Source organism: Abrus precatorius, unplaced genomic scaffold (genome assembly GCF_003935025.1).
Source record: "Abrus precatorius isolate BTA unplaced genomic scaffold, Abrus_2018 Scaffold6, whole genome shotgun sequence".
NCBI classification, from domain to species: domain Eukaryota; kingdom Viridiplantae; phylum Streptophyta; class Magnoliopsida; order Fabales; family Fabaceae; genus Abrus; species Abrus precatorius.
In genome coordinates, this window is record NW_020874406.1 from 3,515,495 (window position 1) to 3,523,724 (window position 8,230).

Sequence of the window (8,230 nt, forward strand, 5' to 3'; positions counted from 1 at the left end):
CCTCAAAAGCTGAAAGACCATGGATCATTTAGCATTCCTTGTGAAATAGGAAACTGCACTGTGGGAAGAGCATTGTGTGACTTGGGAGCAAGCATAAATCTGATGCCATTGGCTGTTCTGCAGAAACTTGGCATAGAGGAAGTGAAGCCCACCAACATTACACTGCAGCTAGTTGATAGATCATACACTTATCCATATGGAGTTGTTGAAGATTTATTAGTTAAAGTTGATAAGTTCATTTTTCCTGCAGATTTTGTAATTCTGGACATGGAAGTGGATTCTAACATTCCTTTGATCCTAGGGAGGCCATTTCTTGCAACTAGGAGAGCCTTAATAGATGTGCAGAAAGGTGAACTTATGCTCCGAGTTCAAGATGAGAAGGTAGTGTTTAATGTGTTTGAAGCTTTAAAATATCCAATTGAAGATAGTACATGTATGAAGGTAGATATACTAGATGCTTTTATTACACAACACCATATTAATGAAATTGATGAACTTGCTGTGTTAGAAAAAATAATATCTGCAGGAAATAACAAATCTGAACTTCTGCATGAAGAATACATCATGGAAGTGCAACAGTAATTAGAAGCTCTGTCAATTCAAAAATCTGCAGAAAATGCAGTAAAGGAGAAGCTGGAAAAGGATGATAAAGAAGAAGAAAAGCAAAAGCTAGAGCTAAAACAACTTCCTTCCCACCTGTGGTATGCATTTCTGGATGAGAAACATGAAAATCCAGTCATCATTAATAATGAACTTAAGGAAGAACAAGAGGAAAAATTGCTGAGAATTTTGAGAGAACACAAATCTACAATTGGATGGAGTATTGCAGATCTAAAAGATATAAATCCTTCATTTTGTAAGCACATAATTTTATTTGAAGAGAATTTTAAGCCTGTTGTGCAGCCACAAAGGAGGTTAAACCTAACCATGAAAGAGGTAGTTAAAAAGGAGGTCATGAAGCTATTAGACGCAGGAATAATATACCCTATTTCTGACAGCAATTGGATGAGTCCAATCCAAGTTGTTCAAAAAAAAGGTGGTATGACAGTTGTACCTAATGAAATTAATGAACTTATCCCTACTAGGACTGTGACTGGATGGAGAATGTGCATAGACTATAGGAAGTTAAATGATGCAACCAGAAAAGACCATTTCCCACTACCATTTGCAGATCAAGTGCTAGAAAGACTTGTTGGACATTCATTTTATTGTTTTCTTGATAGGTATTCAGGATACAACCAAATAGCTGTGGATCCTTTGGATCAAGAGAAAACTGCATTTACATGTCCATTTGGAGTCTTTGCATATAGGAGAATGCCATTTGGTTTGTGTAATGCCCCTGCCACTTTCCAAAGATGCATGCTTTCTATTTTTTCTGATTTGGTAGAAAACATCATAGAGGTATTCATAGATGATTTCTTTGTTTTTGGTGATTCTTTTGATGATTGTTTAGCTAATCTATCCACTATTTTGCAGAGATGTCAAGACACTAACCTTGTGTTGAATTGGGAGAAGTGCCATTTTATGGTACAAGAAGGCATTGTCCTTGGTCACAAAATTTCAGAGAAAGGAATGGAGGTGGACCAAGCTAAGATAGAAGTCATTAGTAAATTGCCTCCACCTATCAATGTTAAGGGAGTTAGAAGTTTTTTAGGACATGTTGGTTTTTATAGAAGATTCATAAAAGATTTTTCCAAGATTGCTAAACCCTTGAGTAATTTACTTATAAAGGATGCAGATTTCATATTTGATGATAATTGTTTACATGCATTTTCTATTTTAAAAGAGAAACTAATTTCTGCACCTATTCTTGCAAAACCAGATTGGAAATTACCTTTTGAACTCATGTGTGATGCAAGTGATAGTACAGTGGCTGCTGTGTTAGGACAGAGAAAAGATAGGAAATTACATGCTATCTATTATTCAAGCAAAGTGTTAAATCCTGCACAAGTGAATTACACAACAACAGAAAAAGAACTTTTAGCTGTTGTATATGCTTTTGATAAGTTCAGATCATATTTAATGGGTTCGAAAGTGATTGTATACACTGATCATGCTGCTCTTAAATATCTTTTGATAAAACAGGATGCAAAGCCCAGATTATTAAGATGGATTCTACTCCTCCAAGAATTTGAGCTAGAGATCAAAGACAAGAAAGGGAAAGAAAATAGTGTTGCTAACCACCTATCCAGATTACCTTTGGAGAGTTCAACCACTGAATCATTGGAAATAAATGAAGAATTTCCAGATGAAAAGCTGTTTGCAGTGGAAAACATGCCTTGGTTTGCTGACATTGCAAATTTTAAAGCCACTCAATTCATTCCAAAAAGGTTTACTTGGCAGCAAAAGAAGAAGTTCTTACATGACAGCAAATTCTATGTGTGGGAAGACCCATACCTGTTCAAAATTGGAGTAGATGGGTTACTTAGAAGGTGCATTCCACAAAGTGAGCAAGCTGAGATACTATGGCATTGTCACAATTCAGAATATTGAGGCCACCATGCAAGTTCAAGGACTGCTGCAAAAGTTTTGCAAGCAGGTTTCTTTTGGCCTACACTCTTCAAAGATGCCAAGAGGTATGTGGAAAACTGTGACAAATGTCAAAGAACTGGAAATATCTCAAGAAGACATGAGTTGCCATTAACCAACATCCTAGAAGTGGAACTATTTGATGTATGGGGGATTGATTTCATGGGACCATTTGCCCCATCATTTTCACACGAATACATTCTAGTGGCAGTGGATTATGTGTCTAAATGAGTAGAAGCAATTCCCACTAGATCAAATGATGCAAAGGTAGTGATTTCTTTTATAAGAAAGAACTTTTTTTTAAGATTTGGTATGCCTAGAGTGCTGATAAGTGATGGAGGTACTCACTTCTGCAACAAGTATCTTGAAGCTGTATTAATGAAATATGGTGTGAAGCATAAAGTTGCTACTCCATACCATCCACAAACAAGTGGACAAGTGGAGGTTTCAAATAGAGAAATCAAGCAAATTCTAGAGAAAGTAGTGAACAGCTCAAGGAAGGATTGGTCAAAGAGGTTGGATGATTCATTGTGGGCATATAGAACTGCTTTTAAAACTCCAATTGGTATGTCTCCATATCAGTTAGTATTTGGAAAGGCCTGTCACCTACCTCTAGAGCTAGAACATAGAGCATATTGGACTACAAATTGGCTTAACTTCAATCTGTCAAGTGCTGGAAGGAAGAGAGTTCTGTAGCTGCATGAATTGGAGGAATTCAGACAGCAAGCTTATGAGAATGCAAAGTTGTACAAAGAAAGAACTAAGAGAATCCATGACAAGTTCATTCTGCAAAAAGATTTCAGACATGGCCAGCAAGTGCTGCTATTCAATTCAAGAATAAAATTGTTTCCAGGGAAACTGAAATCTAGATGGTCTGGACCATTTTTAATTAAGGAGGCTTCTCCCTTTGGAGCAATTCTTATAGAAGATCAGAAAACAGGGAGGGAATTCAAGGTCAATGGCCAAAGATTAAAGATCTATCATGGAGAAGAGTTTGCAAGAAACATATCATGCTTGAAATTGGTTCCTCTTGAGTGAGGAACAACTAATGTCAAGCTAGTGACATTAAAGAAGCGCTTTGTGAGAGGCAACTCACATTTCTAACCCAGTTTAAGCTTTCTATAGTATTTTTAGAATTTTGCATATTAATGTTCTGTAAATTTCTGATATTCTGCGAAAATTCTGCAGAAATACTGCTGAATCTGATTTTCTGAGGTGCATTTGGATGCTTAAATTGAGAATTGATGAGGTGAATGTGAATCAAAGAGTTAAAATTCTGCATAATCAGATTTTCCAATTTTCTGTTGCTATGTGATTCTGCTGCATATCTTTGTTGAGGTGAAATTAATATGAGAATTGAGATCTAATATGTCTAATGTGTATCTGCAGAATTAGAAATATGTATAATCATGTTTTACAATTTTATCAAAGTTCTGCATATATGTTGCTACAACTGTCTTTATGAATTAAATCTGATAAATAATCAGAGGTTTGAAATTGAGATTCAATGTAGAGAGTGTGTATTTGATGGATTCGAGAGTGAAAATTGAATTAATTGAGGTTTTAGAGGTATTTGATTAATGAGAGGAGTCACTATTTTGCAGAAAAGAAGCTACCCAGAGAGTTCAGTTTGGAGGATCCATGCTGGAACAATCACTTTTTCTGATAAAAGTGATCATGTAGAGACAGATGGCAAAACTAGCTCTCTGGATCGTTCCCTTTTATTGGCAAAAGTGACTACGCACAGGTAAGTAAACTTCTAATATTTATGCGTTAGTACTTTTATTGAAAAAAGTTATCACTTTGCTGCGCGTTATCACTATCACTTTGCTGCGCGCCTCACTCTGAAAAATCCACTTTTTGGAACATTCACTCTTACGAATAATAGTGATTACGCTCGGAACAATTAGTTTTACAACGTTCATTTTTGTTAAAAAAATTGTCGCGTGCCCAGCGTAACCATATATAATCCCTAACTTGAGCACGCACACACACTTTTCATGCTTAAAACTTCATCTCTTTCTAAGTTTTCTCTGCAAATCTCACTCTCTGTGTGCGTCGACCTAGCATCAACAAGCATTTCTCATTCAATACTACATCTTCCTGCAAGGTACACTTACTCTCATCCCTCTGTAACTGTAGTTAGGGTTTTCTGCGTTTGAAGTTTTTGGAAAAATGTGGAATGGGTTACTGAGGCACTGTAGGAACAATTCACTGAAGAAGTCTTCCTTGTCATTTATTAAGCATTTGAAGCTGCATTGTACATATTTGAATAAAATTTCTGCAGAAATTAGGATGACCTAAAAAGACTTCAGTAAAAATGATTGAACTAAAACTGTTGAATGAGATTAACTGCAACCATACACTGCATGTAATACAATCGAATGTTTGGAAAACACCAGGACAATCAATTCTGCATTACTTTGATAGAATAAATTTTTGCTGAAAATGATTGGGTTGCAAAATATGTTTGAAAATTGGTTAAAACTTGAACAGATTGCTCTGCACTACCCTAATTCTTTATGACAGTGAACACATCCTGAATTTCTAGATTAGGAGTATCCAAATTTATCTGAATGTGATGGATTAATGTTGAGCATCTACACTTTGCATCTGTATAATACGTGTTTTGACAGTAGACTTGAATTCACACTCTGAGGCTATTTGGTTCAAAATAGAATGGATAATTCTCTAAATAGCTGTTCTCTGTCATGTATGTTAGTTGATGGGATAGTTGAAATCACATTGCACTATATGAACCAAATTTCTGCACAATCTGAATTAATGGCAACAAAATTTTCTAAAACTGTGGAATTGGAAATTAGAATACATAACTGTGCTGAAAGTGAGTTAGACATTAAATTTGGAATATCTGAAATGCATACTTGATTGCAAAATGAATACAACTTGTGAATTTCTGCTGACAGCACAAAATTAGTTTGAAAATTTGGTCAAGGCATGTAATTATCTTTCTGCGTTACCCTGATATTTGATAAGAGTGTGCACTCTAAAATCCTACTGTTAGATTTTGCATGTTTTGACTAAGTTGTGCAATTGGGTGTTGATATTTGCATGTGAATGATATTATTACCAGATGGCATGCTGTGAAGCATTAGAAAAATTAAAATTCTGCAAATTGCTTGATTGAACTTTCTGTAGTATAGGATTATTCTATGATTCTAAAATTTTAAACTGACAATTACTCCTTTCTTGCAGAAAAGTACAAAATGGTTAGGACTTCATTCAACACACCTGTAGGTCCTCCTAAGAAGAAGCAAGCTGCATCTTCTACCACTCCAAAGAAGAAGCGAGTTGCATCTTCCACAACCCCAACAAGAAGATCCAGCCGAAATCTCCAAGCTGCAGCATCAAAGAGGGCCAGAACTGATGGTGTCTCAAGTTCCTCACCTATTCAAATCTCTGAACCCTCACTTTCTCCCTCACCTCAGACAAGATCCTCTGCACCTGCATCTGAACCCTCACCTTCTCCCTCACCTCAGATAAGATCTCCTGCACCTGCACCTTCATCTTTGCCATCACCTCCACCAAGAACAGCTGCACCCTCAGGATCTTCACCACCTGCCACACATGATCCAAGATTCAGAAATTTGGCTCATGAAAACTTTTTCAGAGCCAACATTCTAAGAAGAAAAATTGTTCCCGACAGAGCATTCCAAATAGCTGGGAACAATTACCCTGAATTCAAGGAGGAAATCCAGAGAAGAGGCTAGGAATTATTTTGTGCAACAGCTGGCCTAGGTTGGAGGGAAATAACTCAGGAATTCTATGCCAATGCCATGAGGTTTAAAGGAAAAGGAATCCCTAAGTTCAGCTCTATGGTCAAAGGCATAAGGATTGACTTCTCTCCAGCAAACATCAACAGGGTGTTGGAAATTAATTCTGCACAACATGCTGTACAACTGGACTTCAAAACATTTAAGGAAAGTCCAGATATTGATTTTATGCAAATTCTGGAAAGGATTGGGAAACCAGGCACCACATGGGAGCTTAACCAGTCTAAGAAGCCAAAGCACATTATCACCAAAAATCTTCTAGCCTTTTCCAAAGTATGGAGCATGTTTATCTTAAATTCTTTCATGCCTGTCAAACATAGCTCCACACTAGCTGTCGAGAAGGCTGCTCTGCTTTTTGCCATAGTCTCTGACATCTACATAGATGTGGGAGAAGTAATAAGTGAATGCATTTTGGGAATACTAAAGACAAAAAGGGATTGATTAGCCTTCCCTTCAATAATTACATTACTTTGTGAAGATGCAGGAGTAGAGTTTGGCGATTACCAAGAGAAAATCAGAGTTGCACCATCCATTTCTGCAGCTCTGATAAAAGAGACTTATGCAATTGTTTCCTGCACCTCTGCAGCCCTAATTCCTTCACAATTCAAGAAAGAGAAGTCGATGATGATGAAGGACACTCTAAAGCAGCTAGCTGAAGGGCAGAATCAATTGGCTAAAAGGCAGACTGAGCTGCACAATAGCCTCAAAGCTGGAGTTATGTTAATGGAATGTATTATGCTGAATATTGGTCAGAAATTGGGAATGACCAAAGATGAAATGTATCATACTCCAGACTTGGCAGAGAATGCCCAGTGCCTTCGTTCTTCTATTTTCAAGAATATACCAATATACAAAACTCACTTTCCTCAGCCACCATTTGAAGAGGTAGTGGAAGAAGAAGAAGAAGAAGAAGAAGGTTCTGAAGAGGAAAGCTCAAAGGAAGATGCAGCAGAAGACTAGTTTAGGAATTTATTTTCTGTTATTAGGAGTTTGTAAATTTCTGGTAGTTTTAAACTTTTTGGGTTGTAATCACTATTTGGTACAATTTGGGTTAATTTTCACATACTTGTTCTGCATTTATATTAGTTTTCTAACTAATTACCTTTCTCTTGCTGCGAATTGATGGAATTCTGGTGTTTTTGTGCAGAGAATGTCACACACACAACACTCACACACATTGGATGGTGACACTTGCATAAGCTGCCATGAAAGGAGGGTTTCATTCTCTACCTCTTATTCATGTGTTAGCTTCACATTACACTGAATTGTTTTTTAAAAACACCAAAATACTAGAATAGATAATAAACTGCTGGCTGTGAATCAAATAAAAATGATTGACAATTTTGTAAATTCTGTGTGAATTTCTTTTTAAGTTGTTTTTCCCATTCTCAAAATAAGATCACACTTGTATTTAAAAAAAAATGAGGCAGTCTTGCCACTAGGTGCATATATTTCTGAAAAGTGCATTGTGTTTTCATTAATCCACATGATCACTTATAAATACCTAGTGAGATTTGAGTTGTCTAATTCTTTTTCTTGTGTGATTAATCATATTTGGCTGCATTCTCTAGAACTTGCCCCTGTTCTTAATTGAATATGCATGTTACAGTTTCCACCCACATGATATAGGCCATGATTGATATCCTTAGTTAGCCTAAAATGCCTTCCCTTATGATTATTTGCCCTAGTTTACCCCTTTGAGCCTAATATTCCTTTTTCTTGAGTTAACTTCATTACAAGCCTTGCTGAAAAACCAATTTTACCATTCAAATTAATCAGAGGCATTGTAAGTTTAATCAAGAATGAGTTTTAAAACTAAGTTTGGGGTAGCATCCATTTGTGTTGCTTGAGGACAAGCAAATTTATAAGTTTGGGGTAGAGGAATAACAGGCTATCTAAAGTCTGAA